At 40.9% G+C, this 18444-nt stretch overlaps 1 protein-coding gene across 1 annotated transcript in view; it reads left to right on the top strand.

The window, feature by feature from the left end:
- The first annotated feature begins 16001 nt into the window (after positions 1 to 16001).
- The window catches only part of TMEM248 (transmembrane protein 248), a 32523-nt gene continuing 30080 nt past the window's right edge, over positions 16002 to 18444 (top strand). Inside the window, exon 1 of the mRNA XM_077777834.1 lies at positions 16002 to 16021. The gene's annotated coding sequence lies outside the window, so the exon portion shown is untranslated. The remainder of the gene's footprint in view (positions 16022 to 18444) is intronic.

Genomic DNA, 18444 nt, shown 5'->3' with positions numbered 1-18444 from the left:
GGGATGGTTTTTGTCAGAAAAGCAGACGTTAACAAGTGATGATGAGGGTGTGATGAAATTGGAACCCTGACGCATTGCTGTAGGGAATATAAATTGGTGCAGTCATTGTGGAGAACATTTTGGCGGTTCCTCAAAGAGTGAAACATAGGATTACTATATGATCCAGCAATTCCATTCCTAGATACAGTACCCAAAAGAACTGAAAGTAGGAATTCAAACAGATACTTGCTATATTATTAGGGCTGACATAACAAGTACCAAAAGCTGGGTAGCTTAAACAACAATTCTGGAGGCTAGAAATGTGACGTTATGGTGTCAGTAGGGTTGGATCTGAGGCTCCTCCTTGGTTTGTGGGTTGCCATCTTCTTCCTGTGTCTTTACATCGTCTACCTTCTATATATGTCTATGTTCAAATTCCCTCCTCTTATAAATAACACTAGTCATGCTAGATTAAGGTCCACCCCAATGACCTTATTGAAGATTGATTACACCTGTAAAGATCCTGTCTTTACACACAGTCACATTCTGAGGTACTAGGGGGTAAGACTTCAACATATGAATTTTTGTGGGGATTCGATTTAGTTCGTAATGTTTATACACCGACGCTCATAGAAGCATTATTCACAACAGCCAAAAGGTTAATACAACTCAAATGGCCATCAACAGATGAATGGATTAAAAAATTGGTGTATCCATGTGATGGAAAAGCATTGAGCCTTAAAAAAGGAATGAAATTCTGATATGCGATTCATGGATAAACTTTGGAAACATTATGCTAAGTGAAATAAACCAGAGACAAAAGGTCAAATATTGTATGATTCCATTTATATGAGGTAACTAGAACAGGTAAATAGAGAGAGACAGAAATTAGAATAGAAGTTACCAAGGGCTAGAGCGGAAGGAGACATGGAGAGTTATTGTTTATTGGTACACTATTTCTGTTTGGTATGATAGAAAAATTCGAGAAACGGACAGTGATGATAGTTGCATAACATTGTGAATATAATTAAAGCTACTGAATTGTACACTTAGAAATGGCTAACGTGGCACACTTTGTTAAGTGTCTTTTACCACAATTTTTAAAAATTTAAACAGAAACTAAAAAGGAGTAAAGGAATGACACCTGATAAACAAGGGAAAATGAATCCAAGAAAAAAAAAACAACCCATGGAATCAGAAAAGAAACAGCGTAGAATGCTACAGCCACTCTGGAAAATAGTTTGGTAGTTTCTTATAAAACATATGCTTACCATCCAAACCAGCAATAGAACTCCTGGCCATTTATTCCAGAGAAATGAAAACTCCTGATCATGCAAAACCTGTGTACAAATGTTAAAAGCAGCTTTATTTTGAGTAACTTCAAAGTAGCAACATTCCATATGTTATTTCATGGCACATACATACGATGGACCACTACTTACCAACAAAAAGGAAAAACTCTTAATATGTGTGCCAGTTGGAGTGAAAAAAAACCCAGCCTCAAAAAGTTGCATACTGTATGATTCCATTAACATAACATTGCTGAAATGATAAAATTATGGACATGGGGGAAAAAATTAGTGGTTGCTAGTGGTTAGGGACAGGTGTGGAAGATAGCATGAGGGAGTCGCTTTGTGATGGTAGATCTTGATTTTGTTTTGAATCTTGATGTTGGTGATGGTTAAATAAATCTATACATACTACTAATTGCATAGAACTACACATGTGTGAAAATACAAAAGAGTGCATGTAAAAAAGGTGAAATGGGAATAAGGTTGGTAGATTGTACAAATATTGATTTTCTGGTATGATACTGTACTACAGGTATGTATGGTGTTACCGTTGGAGGTAGGAACGCACAGCAGATATCTCTACTATTTTTGCCAACTTCCCATGAGCATTTCAGAATTAAAAGTTTAATCATGTTGGAAATAATTATTTCAAGGGTTTCCAAGCTTCTTTTCCATGTGACAAGTGGCCATAGGCAACACCCTTGAATAAAGCCAGCTTCAACAGTAAGATGTTTTAATGGTAGAACAAAGTCTAAATACGAATGACTGAGGGAGGAGATGTACAAATCCCAGCTGGCTGATTTTCACTCTCCTCCTTATCACAAGTGATTTCTTTCCACCCCTCAATGGTATACTTCTGTATTACCAATTTTTGGTAAACAGTTAAAGTAGAACTTCATCTTACACTATTATGAATTTAGCTCCTGATGGATTAAAGAGACAAATATAAAAGTATAAAATGGTAAAAGAACTAGTGTAAAATATATGTAAATATTCCCTTTACCTTCTGTCGTTCTTAAAATGTTTTCATTTGCAGAATGCATATTCCCACAAAGGTGGGTAAGTTGGGGAAGTTCATCTATGTATAACATCAGTTAAATATAAACACTATTAAATGTAAATGGATTATATTCTCCAACTCAAGGCGTAGAGTGGCTTTCTGGATAAAAAGAAGATGCTGCCTACGAAAGACTTGATTCAGCTTCAAGGACACGCATAGATTCAAAATGAAAGGATGGGAGTAGATATTTCATGCAAATAGAAACCATAATAGAGAAGTGCTAGCTCTACTTATATCATACAAAATAGACTTTAAGTAACAACAGACAAAAAAATTCATTATATAACGATAAAGGGGTAGATTCATCATAAGAATATGACAATATGTTATATATTATATTATATATATATATCCAACATTAGAATATCTAAATATATTAAGCAAATACTAACAGATCTGAAGGGAGACATTGCCAACAATGCAACAATAGTAGAGGACTTGAAAACACTTTTGGGGAGCCTGCATGGCTCAGTTGGTTGAGNAGTGCGCTCTCTCTCTCTCTCTCTTTTTTTTTTTTAAGTTTTATTTATTTATTTTGAAAGGTGGGGAGGTCAGAGAGAGAATCTCAGGCAGTCTCTGCACCATCAGTGCAGAGCCCAATGGGGGGGTGTCAAACTCACAAACCATGAGATCATGAACTGAGCCAAAGTCAGAGGCTTAACTGACTGAACCACCCAGTTCTCTCTCTCTCTCTGAGATTATTTAACTGTAAAAAAGAATCCTGCCATTTGCAACAACATGGATGGACCTTGAAGGCATTATTCTAACTGAAATAAATCAGATGAAGAAAGACAAATATTGTATGATCTCACTTATATGTGGAATCTTTTAAAGAAAAATGAATTCCTAGATACAGATAACAGATTGGTGATTGCCAGGGGCAGAGTGGGGAGGGAGGTTGGTGGGTGAAATGGGCAAAGGTGGTCAAGGGCACAAACTTTGAGTTATAAGATAGATATTATAACTTGGGGATGTATTGTACAACGTGGTTACTCTGATTAACAATATTATATTGTATATTTGAAATTTGCTAAGAAAGTAAATCTTTAAAGTTCTCATGAAAGAAGAAAGGAAAATAAATTGTAACTATGGATGTTAACTAAACCCATTATAGTAATCATTTCACAACATATACATTTATAAAATCATTATATTACACACCTAAAACATACAATATAATATGTCAATTATTTCTCAATAAAAATTAAAAACAAAAAACTTCTGCACAGCAAAGGAAACCATCAAACCAATTGAAAAGATAACCTATGGAAAGGGAGAAAATATTTGGAAACTATACATCTAATAAGGTGCTAATACCCAATACATACAACTCAACAGCAAAAACAAAACAAAAACAAAAAACAAATAATCTGATTTAAAAATGGACAGACATCCAGAATAGACATTTTTACAAAGAAGACATGAAAAGATGCTCCACATCACTAATCATCGGGGAAATGCAAATCAAAACTCCAGTGAGATATCACCATCCCTGGACCTGATAAAAAAGATGAGAGATAACAGTTATTAGTAAGTGTGTGGAGAAAAGAGAACCCTTGTGCACTGTTGGTGGGGATGTAAATTGGTACAGTTGCTGTGGAAAAAACTACGGAGGTTCTTAAAAAATTAAAAATGCAATTACTATACATCTAGCAATCCCACTTCTGTGTATAGATGTGAAAAGAGATGAAATCACAGTATCTCAAAGGGATATTTGTGCCCCCATGTTCATTGAAGCATTATTCACAATTGCCAAAGCTTGGAAACAACCTGTGTCTGCTGACAGAGAATGGATAAAGAAATGTTATAAATATATAAAATTTTTTTAATAAAAGGAAATCCTGCCATTTCTGACAACATGGTTGGATCTTGAGGACATTGATGCTAAATGAAATAAATCAGACAGAGAAAGACAAATACTGTATGATTTCACTTGTGGAATCTATGTGTGGAATCTAAAAAGGCTGAACTCATGGAAACAGAGAGCAAAATTGTTGTTGCCAGAGGCTGAGGGGTGGCAAATGGGGACATATTGGTCAAAAGGTACAAACTTCCAGTTATGAATTAAGAACGGCATGTGACTACAGTTAACAATTTCTGAATTACATACTTGAAAATTGTTGAGAACGTAGATCTTAGAGGCTCCTGGGTCACTTAGGAAGTTGAGCATCCGACTCAAATTGGGCTCAATCCCTGGGTCATGGGATTGAGCCCCACATTGGGCTCCATGCTGAGTGTGGAGCCTGAGTAAGATTCTCTGTCTCTCTCCCTCTGCCCCCTCCATTGCTTGCGTGTGCTCTCTCTCTCAAATTTTTATTTTTTTTTAATATTTTTATTTCTAGGAGAGAGAGAGACAGCGTGAGCAGGGGAGGGTCAGAGAGAGAGGGAGATACAGACTCTGAAATAGGCTCCAGGCTCTGAGCTGGCAGTCAGCACAGAGCCCGACGCGGGGCTCGAACCCATGAACCACGAGATCACGACCTAAGGGAAAGTCGGACGCTTAGCCGACTAAGCCACCCAGGCGCCCCTCTCTCTCTCAAATTTAAAAACAAACAAACAAACAAACAAACAAATAAAATAAAAGTAGATCTTAAATGTTCTCACCAAAAATAAATAAATAAATAAATAAAATAAAATGAAAAGGGTAATTGTGTGAGGTGATAGATATGCTAACTAACCACTTTGTGGTAATCATTTTGCAACATAAGTGTGTATTAAATCATGTTATACACCTTAAACTTACCAATGTTATATGTCAATTATATCACAATAAAGTTGTGGGGGGGAATAAGACAAATTACCAATACAAATATGAAAGAAAACGGAAGTACTTTTTCAAATATGAAAATTGAAAACATTTTAACCATTTAAAAATTCACAAAAGTGGGGCATCTGGGTGCCTCAGTCAATTGAGTGTTTGACTTCACCTCAGGTCATGAGTGAGTTCCACACTGGGCTCCCTGCTGTTAGCACAGACTTGGGATCTTCTATCCCCCCTTTCTCTCTCCCTCCCCTGGTTGCACTCTCTCAAAAATAAATAAACATTTTTTTAATGCAGAAAGGGTATGAACAAACAGTTCACCATTTAGACTTATGAATGGACAGCAAGAGATGAAAATTGCAACCTCATTAGTAGTCAGAAATGTAAAATAGTTTAATAACATAATTTTTCTCTTGTCAAACTGGCAAAAGTAAAATTTTATGATAACGTTTCATGACTAGGAATGTACAGAGAAATGTGCCTCACTGATGGAAAGACAGATTATAAAATTTCCAGATGGCCAATCAGTGCGATGTATCAGAGCCTTAAAAATCTTTTTACTTTTTGTGGCGGCTCGGTGGCTCAGTAGATGGAGCGACCAACTCTTGATTTTGGCTCAGGTCATAATCCTAGGGTTGTGGGATTGATCTCCACATCAGGCTCCAGGCTGAATGTGGAGCCTGCTTAAGAATCTCTCTTTTCCCCTCTGCCGTTCTCCACTGCTCGCTTGCTCTCTTTCTCTCTAACATTAAAAAAAAAAAAAAAAGTTCTTTTTACTTTTTGGCACAGTAACCCCATTTCTGGAAAGCTATGCTAAAAAAATAATAAGAAACACAATAAAAATTTACATTACAAATATGGACTACAGAAGTTAAACTTTTTCAGTGTTTAAATTGTGTAGAGGGGGATGTTTAAATCAAGTAATAATTATGTAGAAAAGCTGTCCTAGCATGATGTGAAGCATAGTTCCAAATTTGTTTTAAAATTCCATGCAATGCTAGAAAAAAAGAAATACAGCAAAATCTTTCCTCTTTCTTTTTTTAAGTTTATTTACTTATTTTGAGAGAGAGAGAGAGAGAGAGCAAGTGCATACAAGCAGGGGAGGAGCAGAGAGAGAGGGAGACAGAGAATCTCAAGCCGGCTCCTCGCTGTCAGCACAGAGTCCGACTGGAGGCTTGAACTCACGAACCACGAGATCATGAACTGAGGTGAAACCAAGAGTCCAGCACTTAACCGATGGAGCCACCCAGGTGCTCCAGAAATACAGCAAAATCTTAACAGTAGTTACAATTGGGTTTGGTTATTACAGATGGTTTTCATTTCCTTTTTAATATTTCCTAACTTTTCCTTATATAGTACCATGGTTGTTTTATAATCAGAAAAATGAAAAATGTATTCTAAGAGTGTGAAAACCAGTGCTCTCCAAACCGCCACACAACACAGAATTGTAATCATGCTCTTAAAGGGAGAAGTGTGTTTTAAAAGTGACACAGTTGATCTCTAAATGGGGTTTCCCAGGCAACCCCTCTGTGGTTACCAATATAGAATGCCACCTCTGGGGTAGGATCATCCTGCTGGAAGGTTCTGAGACCCCCTCCTCCTTAAAAGAATAATGAGTTGTCTGCAGGGCCAGGTGTCTGGTTTAAATTCCCTCTAGGGAAGTACACACCCGCCAAATGGTTTCACTGCCAGAAGAAGAGTGCTACTCCCTTAATAAAAAGTCGATGACGCTGAAAGAAATCTAGTTTCTTGGACTTGGGGTGACAGCTGGAAGCATGGTAAGCATTCTTACACATGGAGGCATTGCGCCTGAGTGCTGAGTCCACAGTCAGAATTGACCTGAAATTTTGGTGACACCTGCTGTGAGTCTGGGAGGGGGAGGAGTCTGGTCATTTCCTCCTGATTTGAAAAGTCAGAGGGGTGGATGGACATGGTCACAGCTTCAACTGAAGACTTTCTCTTATCATTTCATAAGTGATAGCGGTTCATTCCGAAAGCTCTTTTTTTTTAAATAATTTTTAAACGTTTATTTATTTTGAGAGAGAGAGAGAGAGCGTGAGCAGAGAGAGAGGGAGACACAGAATCTGAGGCAGGCTCCAGGCTCTCAGCACAGACCCTGATGGGGGGCTTGAACCCGTGAGGGGAGATCATGACCTGAGCTGAAGTCCAATGCCAATGGACTGAGCTACCCAGGTGCCCGAGAAAGCTCTGTCTTTTTAAAAGTGTTTAGATGAAGGACGCCTGGGTGGCTCAGTTGGTTGAATGCCCAACTTGGGTTTAGCTCAGGTCAGGATCTTGGAGCTTCTTGGGTTCAAGCCCTGTGTCAGGCTCGGCCTTGACAGCATGAAGCCTGCTTGGGATTCTGTCTCTCCACCTGTCTCTGACACCCCTCCCCCCCTCCAGCCGCCACCCCCAGCACTGTCTCCGTCTCTCTCAAAAGGAATAAACTTTAAAATATATATATTAAAAAATAAAATAAAAGGGTTTAGATAAGTCAATCACTAGTGTGCTGGATTAGATGGTCTACTCAAGTTTCTTCCTTTAAAATTTTTTTTCAAGACTTATTTGTGAGAAACAGCAAAAGACGGAACATGAGCAGGGGAGGAGCAGAGAGAGAAGGAGACACAGAATCTGAAGCAGGCCCCAGTCTCTGAGCTGTCAGCACAGAGCCCACTGTGGGGCTGGAACCCATGAACCATGAGATCATGACCCAACCCAAAGTTGGACACTTAACCGACTGAGCCACCCAGGCGTCCCAAGTTTCTTTCTTTTAAAACCATATTAACACTATGCCCTGTATATATTCTAGCCCAGACTACATATGCAGAATAGTGCTGGAGGGGCTGCAAAAATCCACACGTCCTGGACTCTGCCTTCAGGTTATTTATAGTCCAGGAGAAATGGGAAGGTGCAAAAACATGAAAAGTTAAATAGCTGAAGACTTAGCTGAGTGTAAGATACAATGAAAGTGACAGGCAACAAATGCATGTTTCACTGCATAATTGTGACATCTTACATACTATTTACCCTTATATACCAGATCCATGCTAAGTGAGCATTTAAAATGTATTACCTCTTGACTGTGTCTAACAAACCTAATTTAGCAGGAATAATAATAGGTAGCATTAATTAGTGCTTGACACATGCCAGGCACTGTGCTAAGGGCCTCACATGGAAGAACTTATTTAATCTTCTCAAGTAGCCTGCAGGTCGGTTGTGCTTATTATCCCGAAGCACAGAGAGGAAACTGGTGCATGGAGATGCCAGCGTGTTGCCTGAGATCACAGAGCTGAAGTGTGGAGCCAGGATTGAAACCTGGCAGACTAGCTCCAGGGCCCCCACTCTTTTCATTTCTTTTACTTTTTAGTCTGGTAACGACACTTAACATAAAGTCTATCCCTTCACAGATGTTTAAGTGTATGTTATTGCTGACTCTAAATACAATGCTGTACAGTAGATATCTAGAACCTTAACTGAAATTTTTGGACTATTGATTAATAACAGTACAGCAACCCCTCCCCTCCCCCCCCACCAGCCTCTGGTAACCACCATCCCAATCTTTGATGTTATGAAATTGGCTATTTTAGATACTTCATGTTAAGTGGAATCATGCCTTATGTCCTAAGATCCATCCATGTTATCCCATTTTGCAGAATTTCCTTATTTATTTATTTTTTGGCCAAGTGGCATTCCACTGTATGTGTACACATTTTCTTTATGCATTCATCCATTGATGGCCATTTAGATTATTTCCATGTCTTAGCGATTGTGAACAATGCTACACTGAACACAGGGGTGCAGATCTCTTTAAGATCCTGACTTCTAATTCTTTTGGATAATATGCCCAGAAGTGCTGGATCATATGGTAGTTCCATAGTTCTATTTTTAATATTTTGAGAAAATGCCATACTATTTTCCCTTGTGGCTGCACCATTTTACATTCCCACAGAGTTCCCATTTCTCTCTTTTTTAAAATGTAGGGGCGCCTGGGTGGCTCAGTCGGTTGGGTGGCCGACTTTGGCTCAGGTCATGATCTCATGGTTTGTGGGATCCAGCGCTACAGCGGGCTCTGAGCTGTCAGCGCAGACAGTGCAGAGCCTGCTTGGGATTCTCTCTCTCCCTTTCAGTGTGTCCCTCTCCCACTCACACACTCCCTCTCTGTCTCTCAAAAATAAGTAAACGTTAAAAAAAATTTTTTTTAAATGCCTTTATTTTGAGAGACAGAGAGGGAGTGTGTGAGTGGGAGAGGGACACACTGAAAGGGAGAGAGAGAATCCCAAGCAGGCTCTGCACTGTCTGCGCTGACAGCTCAGAGCCCGCTGTAGCGCTGGATCCCACAAACCATGAGATCATGACCTGAGCCGAAATCAAGAGTCAGTCGCTTAACTGACTGAGACACCCAGGCACCCTGAGATTTGAAGCATTTTTATTAGGGACAAGATGAAAAAGAGGAGAGGATGTTTTCAGTGGGCTCTGGCTGTTAGGTCATCAGTTATTGGGAGATTAGGATAATAGCATTTCAAACTATAATATTTGGTTTACATTTTAACAGATGCTGCCCATTCCCGAGCAGCCAAGGATTTCTAGTTGACTATAGGATGCAGCAGAATCGCCCTGAGGTTGCCACAGCCTAAAGCAGGGGGCAGAAACGATGGCCTGCAGCCAAATCTGCCGCAGCACTTGCTTTTGGAAATAAGATTTTATTAGAATACAGCCACTCCCATTCATTCTGGGTCTTTCACAGAATGAGATGAATAGTTGTAACAGAGACCATATGGTTCATAAAGCTTAACATATTTTTTTTTGACGGAAAAGTTTGCTGACTTCTGGCCTAATGTATCACAGTGATTGTTATTTTTTCTTTCGAAGTATGGTTTTGAGACGCGTCAGATCTACAGAAATATTAAAAGAATACTATAATGAACATTTGTATGCCCTTCTCCTTGATTCAATACTTAACATTCCATCATATTTGCTTCTCTCTCTCTCTCTCTCTGCCTCTCAGGTGCGGATATCATAACTCAATACCTCTGTTTAGGATATATCTAAATATAGTATATATATATCTCCTAAGAATAAGGACAATCTTTAATGTAACCACAGGAATTTAACATTGATGCATTAAGCAGAAATTTTCCAAATCCAGCTTCCTATGCAGGATAGCTTTTTAGTGGTCATGTGTCTTTAGTGGTCTTTAATTTAGAACAATTGCCCAGCCTCATTTCTTTTTCCCTCAGTTTATTAAGGTAGAGTTGACAAATAAAATTGTAAGCTATTTAAAGTGTACATCATGCTGATTTGGCATACATGGATTTAGTATACATGTGTTTCTTGTTTTCATGACATTGATGTATTTGAAGAGTGTGGGATCGATATTTTAGGAGAACGTCACCCATCCCAGATTTGTTTGATCACTTCCTGAGGATTACATTCAGGTTTTCGCATTTTGACAGGAATGCCAAAGAGGTGACACGTCCTTCTCAGTGCACCCCGCCAGGAGACCCAGGGATTATTAGTGCAGCAAAACTGTACCGTCAGTGGTAGTCGAACAGGATTGACTCGTTCAAGACCCAAAATGACAGGACTCAGAATGGCAATGCTTACTTATCTACAGTTTATTCCCGGAAAGGGTAATAGGTAGCAACAGCATTAAAGTCAGGAAATGTATCACAGCCAAAGGCTGTCTTCCCTTTAGGTTCTGGGAAGTCCAAGTGCAAGGTCCTATTACCCTGCCTTGGTTCAGGAACCACCTGCATGTGCACAGAACACCTTGGAACAGGCACCCTGTTCATATAGAAAACCCAAATGTGCACACAGATTCCAAATGTTTGCGGTCATCTGGGGGGCTGGCATTCATTTAAACAGAGAGCTGATCTATCCAACAATAAGTAATATGAGCACAGGGGCATCTGGGTGACTCAGTCGGTTACGTATCCGACTTCTGCTCAGGTCATGCACGATCTCACAGTTTGTGGGTTCGAGCCCCGCATCGGGCTCTGTGCTGACAGCTCAGAGCCTGGAGCCTGCTTCCCATTCTGTGTCTCCCTCTCTCTCTGCCCTTCCCCCGCTCATGTTCTGTCTCTCTCTGTCCCAAAAATAAATAAACATTAAAAAAAATAATATGAGCACAAATGTTTCATACTTGACAATACTTTTCCTCTCTGATCAATGGCTATCTGTGCTACATGGCATAATCAAACCATAATCAATCGACTTTTGAGTATGTTGTCCCTTCCAACAAAATCTACCTTTTCACATCTACCATAATTATTCCTCATGGCAATATAAGTCAGAGGCCTTGTCTATAGTATTTTGTGACCAAATGTGAAATGCAAACCCAAAGACATAGTCACATCACAATTGCACCTTGTGGTCACACAGACTTCACACGTGGTCATCAGCTGTGTGTACAATTCAGTGGTATTAAGTACATTCACAATGTCATTCAACCATCATCACCACTTGTTTCTAGAACTTGCTCATCCTCCCAAACAGAAACTCTATACCACAAAACATGGCCAGTAAGGGAGACACATCACCATATGTAATTTACGAATCACATATTCCAATTTTTGACCAGACTTCAATTTGTGTCCCCCCTGGGTTAATTCTATTGCCCCTATGGGGCTTGTTAGCAGGCCTTGGCGACACTAAATGTGCTCTGTGCCCAGGAGATCTAGAAGAATTACTTCTCCACTTCTGGCCATTTCACCATTGTAAAAGGCCTTGGGAACCCCACTGGGAGTTGGGTCAAGAGACTTTGACCTTTTTCCGGGGATGCCTGGGTGGCTCAGTTGGTTAAGCGTCCGACTTTGGCTCAGGTCACGATCTCGTGGTTCATGGGTTCAAGCCCCGTGTCGGGCTCTGTGCTGACAGCTCAGAGCCTAGAGCCCGCTTCAGATCTGTGTCTCCCTCTCTCTCTGCCCCTCCCCCACTTGTGCTCTGCCTCTCTCTGTCTCTCAAAAATAAATAAATGTAAAAAAAAATTTTTTTTTTTTAAAAGAGAGAGAACTTGATCTTTTTATCAGTCTTCTTCCTCCATTAGGGCCTTGTTTTTTTTTTTTTTGTTTTTGTTTTTGTTTTTTTGTTTTTAACAGTAAGGAATGTCAATAATTTTAAAATTTTGAAATAATATCAGTCTTAAGGAAAACTTGAAGGTATTGGGCAAAGAACTATCGCCTTTGTATTAAACCTGAGTATTTTAGAATCTGATGTTGTAGGCTCACTGGAACCTTTTTTCTTTCTGAAATTTCCCTAAGCCTCGGAATTTTCCATACTAGGGGCTTTGCGGAGACTTAGATGTGGGATGCCCAGATTTTCATAAAGGTTTTGGTGACACTTTTTCTCTCAACTTCCTCCATTTTTGACTTTTAAAATGAGCTGTCTAAAGATTCCCACATGATTATAGGTTGACTTGTTAGTCCATTTCTTGTTTTGATTTTCTTTCTTTTGTAAAGTTCTAACCTTTTTGAAAACACCTTTACTGAGATGTAATTCATATAGCATATAATTCACCCAATTAAAGTGTATAATTCAATGGTTTTTAGTGTATTCACAGAGTTGTTTTTCAAGTGTTTTTACTGGCCCCCAAAGAAACCCTCTTCCCCTTTAGTTACCACCCCTCACCTTCGGCAACCACGAATCCACTTTCTTCCTCTATGGATTTGCCTCTTCTGCACATTTCACATCAAGTGGAATCTTACAACATGTGGCCTTTTGTGACTGGCTTCTTTCATTTATTATGATACTTTCAATGTTCATCCATGTTGGACTATGTATCAGTACATCATTCCCCTTCACAGGTGAATAATGTTCCATTGTGTGGATGTACCATATTTTGTTTAGTCATTCATCACTTGATGAACATCTGGGCTGTTTCCACTTTTTTTGACTATTATGATGCCGCTCATAAATGTTGGTGTACCAATTTTTGTGTTGACATTTTAAAAAAATTTTTAATGTTTTATTTATTTCTGAGATGAGAGAGACAGAGCATAAGAGGGGGAGAGACAGGGAGATACGGAGTCTGAAGCAGGCTCCAGGCTCTGAGCTGCCAGCACAGAGCCCGATGCGGGACTTGAACCCATGAATGTGAGATCATGACCTGAGCCAAAGTCCGACGCCCAACTGACTGAGCCACCCAGGTGCCCCTGTGTTGACCTGTTTTAACTCTCTTGGGTCTCTAGACATGGAATTGCTAGGCCAAAATATTAACTCTTTGTTTCGCTTTTTGAGGAACTGCCAGTCTGTTTTCCAAAGTGGCCGTGCCACCGATTTTTTTTTTTTTTTAATATTTTGAAATCCTCTAGGTGGTAGATGGCATAAAGAATTCGAGGTTGCCTCTTTTACATTCTCCTGTGGTTTCAATAGCCAAGTCATATATGGTGTCAGTGCTGGCGGGACGCCTTTAATTACAGTGTCAGTAGTAGCCCGGGTAAGGGGAGCTTGATTCTGTCATTATACGGATAGTTCAATATTGCCTGCACCTGCAATATTTTTGCAGCTTTAGTGTGCATTGACAAGGTAGGGGCAGTGATATTGCCTTTCCCGGGATAAGCATGATGGGCCCTTCTCTTAATCCATTCTGGAAATCTAGGGGCTTCCCTATGAACCATCCCCACAAAGGTATTAGCCAATAGTTGGTGAGTCCAAATATTCCCCTGTAGTCAGAAGTGTTCAAAGCAGAGACACCTAAAATTCTCAGGAGCCATTTTAACAAAAGATTATCAGGACAATGTCTGTAATGACCTGCAAAATTATTCCATTCCTTCACTGAATAACCCCTTATTTCCGTAGTTTTTTGCCTTCCCTGTCGTCTTGCCCAACTTGAATTATCTTCCTTGCTGTCCTAGGTCTCACCGAATTAGCTGACTCATCAAATATTATGGAGATTCTGAGCTTCCTTTCATTTGGCTGATGCTCAAAGCAGCAACCACAGAACTGAATTTTTAGCCTGATATCAGTCTCCAGTTCCCTGCTGGCCCATTTTTCTAGCCCCTGAGGTCCAGATTCCTTCAGTTCCAGATTTCACTGGAATGTTCTACTACCACTATCTATTTCAAAGTCTGTGCTACTTTAAACCAAGAGTAACTTGTTCATTTCCATCCTTTTTATCAGAATCACCCTCTTTCTTTCTAGTAATGGCATTAGCCATATTTTGAGCTGAGAATGAGTCAGGGCTTTTCAGTAAATCCTACATCTGACACCAGCTGCTGAAATGGTTTAACAGGCTTTGGTTGCTAAAGAAAACTCGCAGGATCCTATAATCTCTACAGTTTATTAGAGGGGAAAAAAGACAATATTCAATATAGCAGTGATAGTTAAGTAAGGGCTGGAAAGGGCCAGTTCTATTGTCCTTCTTCTGTAAGAGCCAAGACTCAGCGCTTTCACTCCTGGGACAGGAACCATCAACATGTGCATGGAACACTTCGGAGCAGGCGGCCCAAAACTGAGTCTCTGCTGGTTTCGAATGTTTTACTGGTCACATAGCATAGGCATGTTCCTGCTATGTAACTAGCCCCAACTGCAGAGCCCTTTGGCTGTTAGCAACAAATATGCTGAGAAGCTGACAAAAACTACTCTGAAGCTCCCTGAACCCATGGGTTTCAAAACAATACTATCAGATCGGTGTGTGTCATACGTTGATCAGGGGTCAGGACCCTGTAGGAACTTTGACAAATCAGGTCCTACCATGGTTAGCTCTCAAAGCGATGAACTTATCTCTGGGTAGTGCTTTACAGTTTTACAGAGTGGAGGACTTTAACCACTTGAATAAGCTGGTTTTATCACTCCCACTTCAGAGACGAAGAACGTGAGGTTCAGAGTGCTTGTGACTTGCTCAAGGTACCCTGAAGTACCCTGTGCGCTCCCTCCCCCCCATTTTATCTTATCACTTAACACGAAGTTTGTGCATCTCTTATGTTTTTTCTGAATTCCACTAGTCATGTATGCATCTCTAAACAGCACGCTGATTAGATTAACGTGCTTGAGGGATTTTATAATAATGGAATTATGCTGCAATGTATCGTTCTGTGGTTTGCTCCCTCAGCGATTTATATACCCTTCGAGTGAGCCTCACTGCTGTCAGCTGTTCGGAATAATCTTCGCTGTCGAAATTGTTTGCATACGATTATACTGAAGTCTGTGTTTACGTTTGACTGTATGGGTGTTTGTCTTCTCCTCAGTTATTAGTGACTACAAATAGTGGTGCTATAAATAGTCTTTATTATGTCTACTCGTGCAGATGTGCAATTGTTTCCTCGGGGGAACATATTCTCCAGAAAGAAGGTACATCTTCAAGTTTGCTGGATAATTCCAAATTACGTTACAAAGCCAGTGTATTAAATTATACTTTCACGGGCAGTGGTTAATACACGAGCACACACACACATCCTATACCTACGTATGCACACACGCTATACTCATGACCATCACACACAGCACTAAACACGCACACGGCTCCGCAGGCGCACACCACCACGGTCTTTACAGAACGCACACCGACACACAGACCCACACCAGCGCACAACGCACGCACACTCACCCCAACGCCACCCGTACAACGCCACGTTCAACCACGTACACAAAAAGGCACGCCCCGCACTCTCGTCAGCACGCACACAGCCCGCGTGCTCGCACGCAAGCCCCCACGTGGGCCAACCAGGGGGCGTGGCCCGCGTCGCTCGCGACTGAGGAATCTTGTCCCAGCCGCGCCGCCGTCGGACGCCAGGTGTCGGAGGTCAAGGCAGCGTTGGCGGTGGCGTTTTTTTCTACCCGGAAACCACGGCTGCCGGACCCTGAGAGGAGGCTGTGTCGCGGTGGCGTGAGCCGGACTGGCCTCTGGTCCTCGCCTGGGCCCCGCGGAGCCCGACGCCGCCCCCGGCGCGGCGNGGGCCTGGATAATTTGGAGTTGGCACGGGGAACATTTTGGTAGTTTGCCGTTTTTGACTTGGGGTCGTGTTTGCGTTACCTCTCTCTTGGCAAATCGTATGCATCTCTGGAAGAAGGTGGGAGGGAGGGACTCACCTATGTGCAGCAGCTTGAAATAGAGGTATATTGTGTGTCAGGCTTGGTAAATACCCAGAGTGGGGCGGATAATGATCTTCACTCGTATTTTAATCAAATACATTAAGGAGTGGCTTCGGGGTAATCCAGAGGCAGATAGTTCTGTTTCTCTTGATAAACACCATTAGGAATAAAACCAAGCCTGTTGTGCAGTTTTGAACTGTGTGAACACCATAGCCGGGGGACAGCTGGTGAGGGGGCCTTTGTTGAAGATTCCGATGCCTGTAGTTTAGTTCCCAACTAGCGCAGATTACAGCCCTCACTCAGCGATGAATGGGGAGCTGCTTTGCAGCCTGCTTTAAAGCAGGGAAGGTTGTGGCTGCTCCTGAACTGCTACTTTCCTGCCTCAAAGGTGAGCCTCTATGGGAGTTAGTGGGAGGAAAAATTCCAAGACTGGAATTTGATTAATTTGATGATGGATATTTAATAATTTTTTTTTGTCCCAATAGTTCTCTGATTAGCTTGGGGGTCTGAGCATTTGTATCCTGTGTGTAGATGAAATTGCTTGAAGGATAAGAACACCTTCCGGTTTCCTCATTTAAGGAAAAGAAATAGACCTGTTGTGCAGCTAAGATCTACTTGATTGATGACTGCAAGCTGTTTACTCTCTAGGATAAGGAGGCAGGGTGCCGGCTTCCTGGTAAAGGTGGGGGAAGAATTTCTGTGGCCTAATTGAGGTTGAGAGGACTGGAAGCCGGGCTGCCACCTGTGTCTGCGTACTGAGAACCCCAAATGCTAGTCAGGTACCCCTGTGCTTGGGCTGCTCTGAGGAGTCAAGTGCAAATGCAGTTTCTGCCCGCCCGCAGGGAACAAGCTTAGAGAAAACAGTAGGCTGTTAAAGTGGCAGGACTTAATGGCCACATGGAAATGATGACTATCAGGGGTTGTTGTTAAGGTTAGCCTTCATAACGGAAGTGACTTGTCGTGGACCTCCAAGCATCTTGAGGATTTGGGTGCGAATTAGCTGGGAAATGAAAAAGCTGGGGCCGGTTGTTGGAACTGCACTCAGGCTAGGTAGCCGGCAGTGGAAGCATTGGCAGCTGCAGTCGGTGAGGAGGGTTAAATGCTTTCCTAAGACAGAAAAAGCACAGGCTACCCAGTCTGGCTTCTGGTAAATTTCTGAGTTCTAAAGAATTGTTTTCATTTGGTGGGTTTCTTTTGTTCTGTTAGACAGTGGCACAAAGCGGTGCTTAACTTATTTTAAGGACAATGAAAAAGATGCTGATTGTGATTCCTGTCTGGTATTAACAGCCAGGAAATTAAATTTGGTGCCTGCAAGTTGTTTCTGTGCCTGTGTTTAGTTTGCGTGAACTCGCCTCTAGGATGATCTTTGCCATTCTGGCTACAGCCAGTTAATGAACGGCAGGCTTTTTAGCCAATTCCTGAGTGTTGTGTTTTGTTTTTTGGTTTTTAAATGTTATTTAATTATTATTTTTAATGTTTATTTATTTTGAGAGAGAGAGAGAGTACGAGCAGGGAAGGGACAGAGAGAGAGGGAGACACAGAATCTGAAGCAGGCTCCAGGTTCTGAGCTGTCAGCACAGAGCCCTATGTGGGGCTCGAACTCATGAACTATGAGATCATGACCTGAGCTGAAGTCAGACGTCTAAGCCACCCAGGCGCCCTGAAATGGACTCTTAATTATGGAGAACAAACTGATGGTTACTAGAAGAGAGGTGGGTAGGGAGATGGGGATTAAGGAGAGCACTTGTGGTGGATGAGCACGGGATGTTCTATGGAAGTGTTGAGTCACTATAGCATACACTTGAAACAAATATTATACTGTATGTTAATTACTTGGAATTTAACTAAAAACTCAGAAATGAGCCCAGTATCATAGTGATTTTAAAAGAGGAATGGAGGAAAGAGTTTGTAGCAAATTGATTTTCCATTTTGGATTTATTTTGATAAATATGGAAATCTTTAAATTATTTTTCCCTGGTACAAATTGAATAAATTTGACAAGAGGTATGTAGTTCTCTTTGTGTATAATTCCATACCTAAATGTAGGCCTCGAGACTGTACAGTGACCTTTGGTGATAACTGTCTGCAAAGTACGGTCATTTGCCGGTTGGACCTTGATGCTGTTTGGTTAAAAGTGCTGTTTTCACAACATCTCCCAGTCTTTACACTGAGTTTGGATGTGATAATTTCATATTGAACTTTTAGTGTTGATTTAATCTTGTCATTGCTCATGATTTGTTTTTTAAAATATCTGTTAATTAAATTCCAAGTCATTAAACTTTAATGTGGGGATACTTGTTTTTTTTTTTTTAATATTTTTTAAA

This window comes from Crocuta crocuta, unplaced genomic scaffold (assembly GCF_008692635.1).
Source record: "Crocuta crocuta isolate KB4526 unplaced genomic scaffold, BGI_CrCroc_1.0 scaffold217, whole genome shotgun sequence".
Classification (NCBI taxonomy): Eukaryota; Metazoa; Chordata; class Mammalia; order Carnivora; family Hyaenidae; genus Crocuta; species Crocuta crocuta.
Note: the sequence above shows the minus strand (reverse complement) of the source record. Positions and strands in the feature narration are given on the sequence as shown.